General features: G+C 43.1%; 1 protein-coding gene across 1 annotated transcript in view; it reads right to left on the reverse strand.

Moving 5' to 3' along the window:
* Window positions 1-13,734, reverse strand: part of LOC110524655 (contactin-1a) — a 114,800-nt gene extending 101,066 nt beyond the window's left edge. Inside the window, exon 1 of the mRNA XM_021604503.2 lies at window positions 13,578-13,734. The gene's annotated coding sequence lies outside the window, so the exon portion shown is untranslated. The remainder of the gene's footprint in view (window positions 1-13,577) is intronic.
* Window positions 13,735-16,694: the final 2,960 nt, after the last annotated feature.

Below are 16,694 nucleotides of genomic sequence, written 5' to 3' on the forward strand. Positions count from 1 at the left end.
GAGAGAGAGAGAGAGAGAATCAGAAATGAAATGCTGAAAAACAGCACACCTGAGTAGCAAAATGCTGCGCTCAAATTGTTCAACATGGAATTAACTTCTGTCTGCTTTCCTGAAACCAGGGGCTCATCTCCACTGTCCACAAAAGCGGAGACAAATAAGACACCAATAATTACAGGGGAATTATGTAACATTTTGAATTCAAGAATTAAAACCTTTCTTCAAGAAAAAAATGAAATAAGTAAATGTCAAATTGGCTTTCTCCCCAACCATCGTACTACTACTGACCATACTACACACACTAATTAATAAACACATCTACCAACAAAAAAAGGGCAAAATCTTTGCTTGCTTTACTGACTTTAAAAAAGATTAAATTTAGCATGAAGGGCTATTCTATAAAATTATCCAAAGTGGGCTTGGTGGTAAGGTGTATGACTTAATAAAATGTACGCACACAGAAAACAAATGTGCAATAAAAATCTAAAAACTGGCTACAGTTTGAGTCCAAATCTTTTCAACATTTATATCAATGAATTAGCAGACATCTTGGACCATTTTCCAGCCCCAGCAGGTAAAATACCTGCTATATGCTGATGATTTGATACTTCTGTCACCAACCAAAGAATGTCTTCAACAGAACCTTAACATTATATAGCAATATTGCCATAATTGGGCCCAGGCAGTAAAAAAAAATAAAATAAACGAAAATCACGATTTCCCCCCCAAAAAACACTCATATAAATTCACCCTGAACAACACCATAATTGAACACACACAAAATTACTCATACCTTGGTCTGACGATATCTGCATCGGGAAACTCGTATGGCAGTGAATGCACTCAAAGAAAAAGCCTGCAGAGCATTGTACGCAATAAAAAGGAAGTTATTCAAAATAAACATCCAAATTCGAATTTGGAACAAGAATTTGACAGTGTAATCATACCAATAGCTCTTTACGGAAGTGAGGTTTGGGGGCCACTCAATAAACTGGACTTTTAAATGTGGGACAAACATCCAATTGATTTCTGTCGAAGCATTATACAAGTCCAAAGAAATACACCAACTAATGCATGTAGGGCATTAACTAATGCATGTAGGGCATTAACTAATGCATGTAGGGCATTAACTAATGCATGTAGGGCATTAACTAATGTATGTAGGGCATTAACTAATGCATGTAGGGCATTAACTAATGCATGTAGGTCTTCAAAATAAATATTTCCAATAAACAAAATCATGAACCAATCAAAGAACTCATATTTTCAACAATAGAAAAAAAAAAAAAATCCAAAAACCGACTAAATTGCTATCTGGCCATAAACAGAGAATATGAATTGGCTGATGATCTCTACTCTGTCAGAGATACGAAGCAGAGACAGATCCTTACCAAGTACAGACCGAATGACCACCAATTGGCAATAGAAACTGGTAGACATAAAAAGACATTGCTACCCAAAGAGGAGCTGTACGACAGGGGAGGTAGAAACAGAGATGCACTTTCTCCTTTACTGTGATAAATATTCCTCACCAAAAGATTCATTATTCACAGAAATGACTACATTTATTCCAAATTTAACTTATTAATCCCAGAGGAAAAACTAAAAATACTCATGGGTGAAGGAGCAATGGCTCTTCTTGCAGCCAAATATGTGTTTGCCTGCCATAGCCTGAGGGATACTGGATAATAACATGTGCATAGTAAATACTAACTTACTTATTATTAGTATTATTGTTATTACTATTATTATTGTTGTGATTATCATTCCAAATAGTAGTGGTGTGGGTAGTTGGGTGATGGTAATGATAGTAGTTTAATGATGATGGTGGTGGTAGTAGTAGTAGTAATGATGATGGTAGTTGTAGTACTGATGTAATGGTGAAGATGACATTTATTTAGTTATAAGATAGTTATAGTTTCATTTTACATGTTTAGCTTTTTATATTTATTACATTTCTACTATTGACTGAGAGAGAGACAGAGACACAGGGAGAGACGCAGAGAGAGACACGCAGAGAGAGAGACAGAGACACAGAGAGAGACACGCAGAGAGAGAGACAGAGACACAGAGAGAGACACGCAGAGAGAGAGAGAGAGAGAGAGACACGCAGAGAGAGAGACGCAGAGAGAGAGACACGCAGAGAGAGAGACAGAGACACAGAGAGAGACACGCAGAGAGAGAGACAGAGACACAGAGAGAGACACGCAGAGAGAGAGAGAGAGAGACACGCAGAGAGAGAGACGCAGAGAGACGCAGAGAGAGACACGTAGAGAGAGAGACAGAGACACAGGGAGAGACGCAGAGAGAGACACGCAGAGAGAGAGACAGAGACACAGAGAGAGACACGCAGAGAGAGAGACAGAGACACAGAGAGAGACACGCAGAGAGAGAGACAGAGACACAGAGAGAGACACGCAGAGAGAGAGAGAGAGACACGCAGAGAGAGAGACGCAGAGAGACGCAGAGAGAGACACGTAGAGAGAGAGACACGCAGAGAGAGAGAGACATGCAGAGAGAGAGAGACATGCAGAGAGAGAGACATGCAAAGAGAGAGACACGCAGAGAGGGAGAGAGACGCAGCGAGAGAGACACGCACAGAGAGACAGCGACCCTGTGTGATCTACTTCTCCCCAAAGATGTACTTTGTATTGTAAAAGCTAAAAATACCTCCATAGGAAGTCAAGAGACGAATCAGAGAGGTTCAATCCTCTGTCAAATTTAACCCAGTTACAAAACCCATATATAAAGTACACTATCACTATGAGTGATATAAGCCTACTAGACAAACACATTTCTCAGTTACAGTCAACACCTCTACCCTCTCAGAAAAAAAGGTACTAACTAGAACCTAAAAGAGGGGTACCCTTTGAAGAAGCCTTTTTGTTTCCAGGTAGAACCCTTTTGGTTCCACATATAACCCTTTTGGGTTCCATGTAAAAACCCTTTGCACAAAGTGTTCTACACGGAACCCAAAATAGTTTTACCCGGAACCAAAACGGGTTCTACATGGAACCAAAAATGGTTATCCTATGAGGACAGCCGAAGAACCCTTTTGGAACCCTTTTTTTTTATTTTTTTAAGTGTACCAATACATTCAGCAAATACAGCACCAGACGTATCTGACATTTACCAATGTCATCTTATTACCCTACGGAAGCGACAATGGAGGCAGATATGGAGTCAATTTCCCAAAGGTCCTCTTTGTCTAATGGAACATTATCTTAATGAAAGGCGGCAATCTGATTTAGAATGAGACGTCTTGTTGGCAGACAGACAACTTGAAGGGACTAACTCTATATGACTGAGGAAGTCTCAGCGCTTTATCAGCAAACAGAATCACACTGATGAGGACTGGGGAACACGCGCGCGCACACACACACACACACACACACACACACACACACACACACACACACACACACACACACACACACACACACACACACACACACACACACACACGCACACACATTTTACAAGCTTCAATGCCAAAAAGACACATGACATTGTAACAAATCATCCTCAGGCATTCTGATTGTGATGCATTATTCCATTATAAAGCCTTTTCACCCAAAAACTGTTATCCCTGAAGTCATCAGTCTTTAACAAGTAAATGACAAATATCACTTTCAAACCGCCTTGTGATATTGAGAATGAAGAATATAAATTGCAATGGGACTTTGATATCGTAAAAACAGCTGATCGACTTTCCTGACTGAAGAATTGTATGTCCCACTCAGGGCTATGTTACCTATCATAGTCCCACTCCTCTGCAGGGTTACGTTACCTATCATAGTCCCACTCCTCTGCAGGGTTACGTTACCTATCATAGTCCCAGTCTGAAGGGCTATGTTACCTATCATAGTCCCACTCTGCAGGTCTATGTTACCTATCATAGTCCCACTCCTCTGCAGGGCTATGTTACCTATCATAGTCCCACTCTGCAGGGCTATGTTACCTATCATAGTCCCACTCCTCTGCAGGGTTACATTACCTATCATAGTCCCACTCCTCTGCAGGGCTATGTTACCTATCACAGTCCCACTCTGCAGGGTTACATTACCTATCATAGTCCCACTCCTCTGCAGGGCTATGTTACCTATCACAGTCCCACTCTGCAGGGTTACATTACCTATCATAGTCCCACTCTGCAGGGCTACGTTACCTATCATAGTCCCACTCCTTTGCAGGACAACTTTACATATCATAGTCCGACTCCTCTGCAGGGCTGCGTTACATATCATAGTCCGACTCCTCTGCAGGGCTATGTTACCTATCATAGTCCTACTCCTCTGCAGGGCTACGTTACTTATCATAGTCCCACTCCTTTGCAGGGCTGCGTTACATATCATAGTCCGACTCCTCTGCAGGGCTACGTTACATATCATAGTCCGACTCCTCTGCAGGGCTATGTTACCTATCATAGTCCCACTCCTCTGCAGGGCTAAGTTACCTATCATAGTCCCACTCCTTTGCAGGGCTACGTTACATATCATAGTCCGACTCCTCTGCAGGGCTACGTTACATATCATAGTCCGACTCCTCTGCAGGGCTATGTTGCCTATCATAGTCCCACTCCTCTGCAGGGCTACGTTACCTATCATAGTCCCACTCCTTTGCAGGGCTACGTTACCTATCATAGTCCCACTCTGCAGGGCTATGTTACCTATCATTGTTCCACTTCTCTGCAGGGCTACGTTACCTATCATAGTCCCACTCTGCAGGGCTACGTTACCTATCATAGTCCCACTCTGCAAGGCTATGTTACCTATCATAGTCCCACTCCTCTGCAGGGTTAAATTACCTATCATAGTCCCACTCCTCTGCAGGGTTACATTACCTATCATAGTCCCACTCCTCTGCAGGGTTACATTACCTATCATAGTCCCACTCCTCTGCAGAACTACATTACCTATCATAGTCCCACTCCTCTGCAGGGTTACATTACCTATCATAGTCCCACTCTGCAGGGCTACGTTACCTATCATAGTCCCACTCCTCTGCAGGGTTACATTACCTATCATAGTCCCACTCTGCAGGGCTATGTTACATATCATAGTCCAACTCCTCTGCAGGGCTACGTTACATATCATAGTCCCACTTTTCGGCAGGGCTACGTTACCTATCATAGTTCCACTCCTTTGCAGGGCTACGTTACATATCATTGTCCGACTCCTCTGCAGGGCTGCGTTACATATCATAGTCCGACTCCTCTGCTGGGTTACGTTACATATCATAGTCCGACTCCTCTGCAGGGCTGCGTTACATATCATAGTCCCACTCCTTTGCAGGGCTACGTTACCTATCATAGTCCCACTCTGCAGGGCTATGTTACCTATCATTGTTCCACTTCTCTGCAGGGCTACGTTACCTATCATAGTCCCACTCTGCAGGGCTACGTTACCTATCATAGTCCCATTCTGCAGGGCTATGTTACCTATCATAGTCCCACTCCTCAGCAGGGTTAAATTACCTATCATAGTCCCACTCCTCTGCAGAACTACATTACCTATCATAGTCCCACTCCTCTGCAGGGTTACATTACCTATCATAGTCCCACTCTGCAGGGCTATGATACCTATCATAGTCCCACTCTGAAGGGCTATGTTACCTATCATAGTCCCACTCTGCAGGGCTACGTTACCTATCATAGTCCCACTCTGCAGGGCTATGTTACCTATCATAGTCCCACTCCTCTGCAGGGCTACACTACCTATCATAGTCCCACTCTGCGGGAATATGTTACCTATCATAGTCCCACTCCTCTGCAGGACTACATTATCTATCATAGTCCCACTCCTCTGCAGGGCTACATTACCTATCATAGTTCCACTCCTCTGCAGGGTTACGTTACCTATCATAGTCCCACTCATCTGCAGGGCTACATTACCTATCATAGTTCCACTCCTCTGCAGGGCTACGTTACCTATCATAGTCCCACTCCTCTGCAGGGTTACATTACCTATCATAGTCCCACTCCTCTGCAGGGCTACGTTACCCATCATAGTCCCACTCCTCGGCAGGGCTATGTTACCTATCATAGTCCCACTCCTCTGCAGGGCTACGTTACCTATCATAGTCCCACTCCTCTGCAGGGCTACATTACCTATCATAGTCCCACTCCTCTGCAGGGCTACATTACCTATCATACTCTCACTCCTCTGCAGGGCTACGTTACCTATCATAGTCCCACTCTGCAGGGCTACGTTACCTATCATACTCCCACTCCTCTGCAGGGCTACATTACCTATCATAGTCCCACTCTGCAGGGCTACGTTACCTATCATAGTCCCACTCCTCTGCAGGGTTACATTACCTATCATAGTCCCACTCCTATGCAGGGTTACATTACCTATCATAGTCCCACTCCTCTGCAGGGTTACATTACCTATCATAGTCCCACTCCTCGGCAGAGCTACGTTACCTATCATAGTCCCACTCCTCTGCAGGGTTACATTACCTATCATAGTCCCACTCCTCGGCAGAGCTACGTTACCTATCATTGTCCCACTCCTCGGCATGGCTACGTTACCTATCATACTAAAAATAGAGATGGTGTGGACACATTATGGGCTGCAGGGCTGGAAGTCACGCATCCACACAAACACTAAAACACACACTAAATGCACCTCTTCAAGTTCAGTGCCTTGAAAATAAGTGATTCCTTAAAGATAATAACTAGCCCTTCTAAGCCCTAGCAACAAACTAAAGCAGCTGAAATCATTGGACACAGGTAGGCACTAGGTAGGCACCCACAGAAGTGCCACCGAAAACGTTATCTGGATTCAAAGCCGCAAACCATCATTTGGCCTCCCTGTGGGGGCGGCGACAGGAAAAGCAGGGTTGAGGAGGACCCATACAGAGAGAGAATGACAAGCCTGTAGCACATACAGTAGTGGTGTGTGGGTCAGCGGTTTGTTCACCCGCACCCACCCGCAATTGCTAATAACCCATCAGCAACCCGCATGACTGTGTGTGATAAAGTGACGATATGAGGCCCGCCCCCCACCCTAACCTGCAAATATAGAACAATATTTGTTAGTCAACTTGTCTATAATTAAATAGGCTACATGCAGATTCTCTTCTGTCATTAGCCTATATGTTGCCATAGAAGACTAAACAAACCCTTGCTCAACATAGTAATGTGATAGAGTGACAACTAGATTGAAACAATCATTCTGACGTTGATCAAGTTCTCTCTGTCACCTCTGCTTCTTTCACTGAGCAAAGACGTTTAGGGACCGGGGATAAGATGCAACATTATCTGTGCAAAATGTTCAAATGGCATCAGGTTGACCGGTTGTAAAAAATGAAAAACAGAAAGCCCAACATGTTACTGACTCGATTTCAGTTCGACTTGGATGCATAATATATATACGATTAAAATACTGTCAGCTTTATGATGCTGATAAAGACAGCACCTCTACAGACATTTACATTCTCTCAAGATAATGAAAGAAATAAATCCTATTTATCCACTCCTGTTCCTGAGTCGAAATGTAGCCTACATTCGGTTTATTATTTTACTGCGTAAAATGCTTAATTCTGCAGGAGTTCATACTAAAGCTACAGTATGTGAGGGGTTCTAAACCTACAGTCCAGTGTCCAGATTTCAGTGTCCATTTAACTCATCTGAACACTAGGCTACATTCCCCTTGACGTGCCATAGGCCTATTTTAAGTCCCCGTCTCGTGGCTGTCGAATTTGTATAGCGCCTCACAATCATCACACATAACACTGCTGTCATCCTCTTTAAACGGCAGATATTGTCATTTTTGCCTCTGAGGATCTCCATTAACTTTTCTGCCCGTTCCCAAAAAGCATTTGGAGACTGGCCTGTAGGCTATTTGGCACGCATATAGTTAGGCCATAGGCTTACGCACTAATGCCAGATAGCCTGAAATAATGAAAGATGAACCTCCATGAATCCTACAAATATAAATTGCACAAGAATTATACATTCATGGACTTTTTTAAGGTCTTGTTTTCTCTTAATTCAATCTGCCCCTTCATCCACACAATATTTAATGATACTTAACCCCCCTGCCCTGCGGATACAGCCACGGGGACTACGGGTCATGAGTCAACCCGCACATCACTAACATACAGTACAGATCGGCAGTGGGGACAATACGCATACAGAGATAGCAGTGGGGACTAACTGACAACCTTTATTTCTCTCTCTCTCTCTGGGTTCGAACAAAGAACTAAATGGACCAACCCTTCTGATACATGAGCGAGAAGGACAACCCACAGACGTAGAGAATGACAGGCCTGCGGCACAGACAGAGATGGCAGTGGGGACTAAACACATACAAAGACGATAGAGAGCACAGAGAAGGCAGTAGGGACGGACTGAGGGCCTTTCCCCCCCTCTGGATTGAACAGAGGGGGGGGGGGGGGTCTGTCTCCGAGCAAACAGAAGAAGAGGGAGAAGAAGACGTCATGTCTCTCTCACAAAGCCAGCCAGCTAGCGGTACCATTAGTGATCCTCTCTTTATTGATGGAGGTTTGGTGAAATTTCTGAGCAATCTGAAGAGACCATCAAGACAAGAGTGTCACATGTTTGCCAGCGGGATAAGGAAAGGGGAAAGGGTTTTTGCCCCATCGTTACAGCACTTAGGCTTAGAGCTGTGTGTGCGTGTGCGGGGGGAGGGGGGGAGTCTGTGTGTGTGTGTGTGTGTGTGTGTGTTAGGCTTGGGCGGTATACAGTATATACCGTACGCTGGGGTATTTGGAAAAAGACACGGGATGGTTTTTCAATACCGTTAATACAATATTTCATTTTAATATTTGTAGCTACTTTTTAAGTAAATACCAGCAATCATCTTGTGCATTACGTTAGGAGATAAAGAACATTGCGTTCTTCCTTTCACCTGTCACATTATTATGAAGCTTATGATAGTCCCCAGTCAAGTGTCACGTGGTGTTTGTTTACAAGCACAGAGCGACAAGAGACCAAGAGCCTTGTGAGTCACTCACTGTTGTGCAGAATGCACCAGGTGATCTAGTTACAGTATGGACTTCACAACTAAATATTTGCCAGCTAGATATCTTACAACTATTAAGTTAACTGTCTAAAATGTGCTAAATGCTCCACAGTTGTGCATTTGGTTTGCTAATTTAGTAGCTAGTTAGCTATCTAGCTAAGTGGTTAGAAGAGAATCCCCTCTTGGATCAAGAACCTTGCTGGCTAATATAATTGTTTTGCATGCAGCAAACTGGGAGTAGCAGTGGAGGCTGCTGAGGGGAAGATGGTTCATAATAATGGCTGCAATGGAGCAAATGGAATGGTATCAAACATGGCGGCAGGTATCCTAGGGTTTAGGGCGTATGGCCAGTAACCGGAAGGTTGCTAGATCGAATCCCCAAGCTGACAAGGTAAAAATCGGTCGTTCTCCCCCTGAACAAGGCAGTTAACCCACTATTCCTAGGCCGTCATTGTAAATAAGAATTTGTTCTTAATAACTGACTTGCATAGCTACATAAAAATATGGAAACCATATTTGATACCATTTCACTTATTCTGCTCCAGCCATTACCACAAGCCCACTCGCCCCAATTAAGGTGTTGTTTATTTGTATACTTATACAGTTTAGGTCAAAAACTGTACAAAATGCAATGCGCTCGTTAGCATTTGGTTAGCATTCTCTATGGGATTTTACATGTACTTGTTAACATTGCTAACCTTCAGATTACAGAGTATCAGTGGGGTTTGAAAACAGCGGCACCTGAGTCCCAGACCCAGAGTACCTTCATTATCAAACCCAAATCTCAAAAAACGACTATATTAGTTTTCTCTGACCAGCTAATCCTTTGACTCCCTAGGGTCTTTGGAAAGCTTGGATTTGGGGAGGGATATCTTGGGACAAATCAAATCTCACAAAAAGTCCTTTGAATGACTTTAATCTCAAATGGCAGCCATCCATGACTTCAACTTCCCTGCTTTCTAAATCACTTATTTAAGGCTAAGAGGGTTAGTCCATTTGTTATGGAGCTGTACCAATTCAGTAATATCACACAAAAAGGACCACCTTTCTGACCTGAAGTACTCCAACAAAAAAAGAGCAACACTCAAAGTATCTCAGTCTGAAAATAAACATATGGTTCATGTTTTGATGATGTTGCAATTGTGAGGTTGGCATAATGCCTAATAGGCAAGAAGACAGATTAATAGACAAGACCATGTAGCAGGCCCAACCTCAATTGTGTAGCCCAGGTATTCCCAAACTGGGGTATGTGTATCCCCAGGGGTATGCTCCATGCCGTCGGGGGTACACCAAATAAAAATGTCATTCACATTTTAAAAAATTATATATATATATATATATATATTTTTTTTTTATTTGTCATTTTCATTTATTGTACTTTTTTTTCACATTTTCAAACAGATATTGATATTTTCCAACGGGGCTATACATTTGAGTGAAGTTTTTACTCGTCTGAGTAGCCTCATTTCACTGCCAAAGATAAAATTCAACCATCTAGTCTTCAGCGAAATAACGACACAATGTCAAATACAGGTATCACAGTCAAATAATTAACATCCAATCACATTAACCATTACTCTCTCGCGGGAATTCCACTAACCAAACGCAGCTGCTGCTCATGTTGCTATCTGTACTGACGGCGCAAAAGTATGACAGGGAGACATAGTGGAGTGGTAATGCGCGTGCAAACAGTTGCTCCCGACGCCACTTGGGTACACTGCAGCATCCACCGAGAGGCACTTGCTGCCAAGGGAATGCCTGACAGCTTGAAAGACGTTTTGGACACTAGAGTGAAAATGGTTAACCGTGTTAAAGGAAGGCCCCTGAACTTATTTTCTGCACTATCTGCACTATCTAATGATATGGGCAGTGACAATGTAACGCCTTTACAACATACAGAAGTGCGCTGGTTATCAAGGGGCAAAGTATTGACACTTTTTTTTTTATTGAGAGACGAACTTAACGGTTTCTTTACTGACCTTAATTTTCACACAACTGGCCTATCTGGGTGCTGTTTTTTCTCGCCTGAATGATCTGAATATAGAATTACAGGGACTCCCCGCAACTATATTCAATGTGCGGGATAAAATTGAGGCTATGATTAAGAAGTTGGAGCTCTTCTCTGTCTGAATTAACAAGGAGAACACACAGCTCTTTCCATCATTGTATGATTTTTTTTCTGTGCAAATTAACTCAAGCGTACGGACAATGTCAAATGTGATATAGCGAAGCACCTGAGTCAGTTGGGTGTGCAATTACGCAGGTACATTGCCGAAACGGATGACACAAACAACTGGATTCGTTATCCCTTCATGCCCTGCCTCCAGTCCACTTACCGATATATGAACAAGAGAGCATTATCGAAATTGCAACAAGTGGTTCTGTGAAAATGTAATTTAATCAGGAGCCACTGCCAGATTTCTGGATTGGGCTGCACTCAGAGTATCCTGCCTTGGCAGATCGTGCTGTTAAGACACTGATGCCCTTTGCAACCACGTACCAATGTGAGAGTGGATTCTCGACCCTCACTAGCATGAAAACTAAATACAGGCACAGACTGTGTGTGGAAAATGATTTAAGACTGAGGCTCTCTCCAATACAACCCAACATTGCAGAGTTGTGTGTATCCTTTCAAGCACACCCTTCTCATTAACCTGTGATGAGTTATTCACAATTTTCCATGAACAAATAAGGTTTTATATGTAAGATGGTTAAATAAAGAGCAAAAGTATTGATTATTATTATATTATTATTTGTGCCCTGGTCCTATAAGAGCTCCTTGTCACTTCCCACGAGCGGAATTGTGACAAAAACTGACACTCATTCTTGTTTAACAAACGTATTGTATACATCTGAGAGTGCGCTGACTCTGGTGCTAGAGGGGGTACGCAGCTGGAGGATGAATGGTTGAAGGGGTACGGGACTATAAAAAGTTACGGGAACCACTGGTGTAGCCAATGCATTTGGTCTCCTCTACTCAAGAGGTTTACCGACACCATGATAAAGCCACAGATAGAATCAAATGTTAAAAATTTTAAAATGTGTTTTTCCTTGCTACTGGCATTTCTGCTGGCGAGCATTTTTCAAAGGATGCCCTCTCTGGACCTATCTCTGGGTTCAGTTGTGTCACAAAAACACTGACAGAGGACTCCCCAAACCCAAGGACAGCTCCAACTCCACTGAGGCTGCAAATTTGAAATGCATGATAGGACACATGATGGTCCTGGGCAGAGCCAGACATGTCTTGGAGGGACAGTGACTGTTATGTAATGTGTTTCTCATATAGCTTCTCTGGCTGCTTTGACTGTGCTGAAACTGTTCCAAAGCAACGAGGGAAACATTTACTGACATCATAGTAACTTACTTTCGGGAACTATTACACTGGTTCCATTGTGCCAGGCAAGCTCAATCAAGTAGCTGAAGTATCGAGAGACAATAAATACTACTTCAACTCAGGTCTGTTATGGTATACAGCAGCAAGAGCCCGGAGGAGCCTTATCATTCCTCATACACCAAGTCGGAATTTGGTCAGACTTTGCAGGGCACGGGACAACAGAAGATGCATTACATTAGCAGTCCAGTTTATAGGATTCCTATCAAAATGACAAGCATTCCCATGAAATCCTTCTGACAGTTCATGTCAGATTTATGAAACTGAATACATTGGGTTGAATTGGCTCTTGGCCAACAGTCCAGCATGTCCATTGCATCTGTCATGTTGAATCGTTTATACCTCATCTATTATAGTACAGACTAGGCCGTCAGTGTAGTCTTCAGTTGCAAAAATACTGCGAACACCCAGGCAGGACGCGCCCATGACATGGTACCTTGGCTGACAACCTGGCTGACATTCTAGTGGTTGAGGTGATTTCCTGATGATGGTGGGATATGCTATCGCCGTCTGTTGGGGCTCCAACTAGTCGGCTACAGTGAACCCAGCGACCTATATTTTCTGCTACGTATAATTCATAATAAATACAATGTTCATCTTGCAGGGATTGGTCTGTTTACAGTGAATCGCCGACTGTTTCTAAATCAATTACTAGGAAAGAATAGGAGAAGCATTAAATATCCTGCTGCCTAGCCTATAATAACAATATCCTAACGAATAGGGATAGATAAGCAGCACCGCTAGGCTATTTTATATGTTTAAGGTTTTATGAATGTCATTCATTAACAACGTACACAGGTGTGTAGCTAATCATCCGTAATGTGGATAAAAATGCAATCCCACTATTCCTCCCTTCAAGACCATGGAGCAAGCGCACTGTCTTGTCTGTCCGTGCACGGAAAATGCATGCTACCAAAGTCACCCAGAATAACGTTTCATGTCAATGTGCAAACAGCATCCATTCAAGATCATCTGTATAGTCTCAGTTTTGCAGTCGGGAATAACAGAGCGAGGATGCAAGATGCACAAACTTGTCTAAATTGTACACGATTCTGCATTGCGGTAGGCTCCATCACTTCGTCCCCATCTCAATCATTGTAAACAACACGGATTCCCCTTGCTTTGCCCCGTGCTGCAAAGACACAGCTTTTCTAGGGGGGGGGTATATAGAATCGCTGAAGTTGTCATCTTCTTACCTGCAATAGCGAACGATCCGTCCGTCGGTGTACATTCACGACTCACGCCTGGATCATCGCCGGGTGCTCAGGAACTAGGAGCAGGGAAGAAACTGACAGGCAGCTGCGTCTCTGCCCTTGTCCTCTTCGATTGGACGGATGTCTATAGGGGGCGCTATACGGAACTTTCATTGGGCGACAGGCGCAGCCACCCAGTCCAAAATATGTGTTCATAACAGAAGAGATCTGACAACATAAAGGAGGATCGATCATAGCTAAGTGTTATATGACATATTCTGCAGTGTGATGGTATCGTTTTCATTTTGCCTAAACATGAACTCTACCTGGATGATGTCAGTACTTCAATGGGAAAAGTCTGTAGCCTATTTTAATATGGAATAGCATACCACTGGGCACAGACATCAATTCAACGTTTATTCCACGTCTATTCCAACGTCTATTCCAATTTCATTGAAATGACGTTGATTCAACCTGGATGTGCCCAGTGTGTAGGCATCATTATATATTTTCAAATGTGAGAACGACGTTGCCTGAAGCAGTCTAAGTGATTGGAGATATGAGAGAGATGTGGGCTATTATCAAGATTAGCGGAGACAAACAAGGCTCACAGAGAGTAGGTCACTAGTAATTAAAAAAAAGTTCAATCCCAATCCACATGACATCCTCAAAACATGTCTACAAGCATTGCATTGCTGTGAATGTATACAATATACTTAAGGCCCTCAATTATATTTTGGCACCAATGCTTATGCTTAGGCCTACAGCGAAAACATTTAAATCAGCAATGATGACATGCTCAAAAAATGTCTAGGTACGGTGTACATTGTATAAAATATAATGTCCTCAAGGATATTTTTCTACCAGTAATCCAAGATTTGTATGTCAATCTTTCGAATAACTGTCATTCATCTGAGAAACATGGCAGTGTACATACAGTAGGATATGAATGGCATTGTCTTCTATCAATCTCCAGGGTGACTCATAAACAGCTTCCACCCAACTGAGAATAGGTAATTGTCACATATGTGGTAGAGAAAGTGGAGAGGCAGAGACAGAGAGAGAAAGAGAGAGTGAGAGACAGAGAGAGTGCGAGAAAGAGAGACAGAGAGTGAGAGAGACAGTGAGAGAGAGAGAGAGGGGGAGGGAGAAGTATGAGAGAAAAAGAGTGAAGAGTCTGAAGAGGAGAGGGGGATGTCATGATTTAACCCTCTACTGATCCCCTTTGGGACTCAACCCAAGGTATCTCCATCCCTGAAATCCAAATGGGACGTGTGTGCGCTCGTGTGTGTGTTCAGGTTGGTGGGAGGTGAGGACGGGGATACAATCCCCCACGGTGCCATAAGGATATCAGGTGGAGGGGAGGAGACAGAGGGCATTAGTGTCAGATTATTAGAACAAAAGCACTCTCACTTCATGTATACACCCACCCAGTGGTGCGCACACACACACACACACACACACACACACACACACACTGGTGGTACACTGACCTAGGGTTGTGAGAGCCTCTGTTGACTGTATCAGCTAGCTCCCCCAAGGAATTAGCTCCTTCGATTAGAGAGCGATGCAGGGGGAAACCATCACATTAAAGGGGCATTTCAAAGCATTTTGCATGATCCTGAGACTTTGCCAGGAAGTAAACACAGGCTTGCCAGTGGGATAACTATAAGGTGTATTTGCAAAATAGGCTGATTAATGGTGGATATCAACAACAACAAAAAATAGTGAAATTACCCCTTCATGTAGTGCCATTTCAGTTTAATAAACTCTGGGTATGCTATCGTTGATCAGCAGAAGGGGACACACTCTGAGGGGTCAGACGGTTGGCCTCTTAACAGATGTGCGTGTCTTGGCTCACCATTCGTCAGCCATATGGAAATGTCACAGAGGAATCATAAAAAATTATCATCTCGGTCTCTCAGGCCTGTGGTGGAAAAGGCCACATTTACATATGAACACAAAGGGCCAGACTCTTCACATCAGGAGCAGACACTCTCTCAACCTTTGATCACACTACAGAAGGAGAGAGAGGCACACCTATAGCTCATCTCTTGGCAGTAGTACTGTAGACTACTTTATCACTGACCTCAACCCAGAGTCTCTCAGAGCGTTCACAGTCAGCCCACTGACACCCCTATCAGATCCCAGCAAATTCCCAGTCTTCTTGAACAGAGCAAAACTACAGTATATCATGAGGCATCAAAGCCAAAGGAACTGAATAATATTAATCTACAGATGGTGTTACGATTAACTAGGAGTGGTGGGTGGAATCAGGCGCAGAGAGCAGGGTTCAGTAGATTGTCAAATCTATTCTCCGGCGCATCAAAACGGTCACGCCAACACACAGGGCGCATACAATTTACCAGCCCAAACAACAGGACCAAAATAGTCCGGAGAATACATACACGAAAAAAGACACCATCCAACAGAGTAACAAAAAACAAGCCCGCACAAATACCCAGCGGGCCTAGTGCCCTTAAATAGCCTACAAACAAACTCTAACACAAAACAGGTGTACCCAATTACCCAATAAACAGAAACAAACGGAAAGGGAATCGCCGGCGACGACGACCGCCGAGCACCACCCGAACAGGAAGAGGCACCACATTCGGCGAAGTTCGTGACAGTTGGAAGGAAAATAGTGTGGAAACCTACCAAAAAACAACAAATTCAATCCCTTTTGGACAACTTCCTGGACAAAACGTTTCACTGTAATAGTGAAGGTGTAAACTTGGCAGTAGAAAACCTAAACAGTATATTTGACCTCTCAGCTTCTCTATCAAATCTAAAAATGTCAAACAGAAAACCTGAAAATGATCATCAATTACAAATGGTTTGATGAAGAATGCAAAAACCTAAGACATAGCGACCCAGAGAACTTGAGCCTAAAACAATACAGAAATACACAACGGAAAAAGAAGGAACAGTACGTCAGTAATCAGCACAATGTAATTGAAGAATCCATAGACTAACCACTTCTGGGAAAATTGGAATACACTTAACAAACAACAATATGAACAGTTATCTATCCAAAACTGAGACGTATGGTTAAAACACAACAGATTCACAATCTTTTTGGCTCTAAAACAAAGAAAAACAGCAAAAACATATACAGTT

Source organism: Oncorhynchus mykiss, chromosome 1, assembly GCF_013265735.2.
Source record: "Oncorhynchus mykiss isolate Arlee chromosome 1, USDA_OmykA_1.1, whole genome shotgun sequence".
In the NCBI taxonomy this organism is placed as follows: domain Eukaryota; kingdom Metazoa; phylum Chordata; class Actinopteri; order Salmoniformes; family Salmonidae; genus Oncorhynchus; species Oncorhynchus mykiss.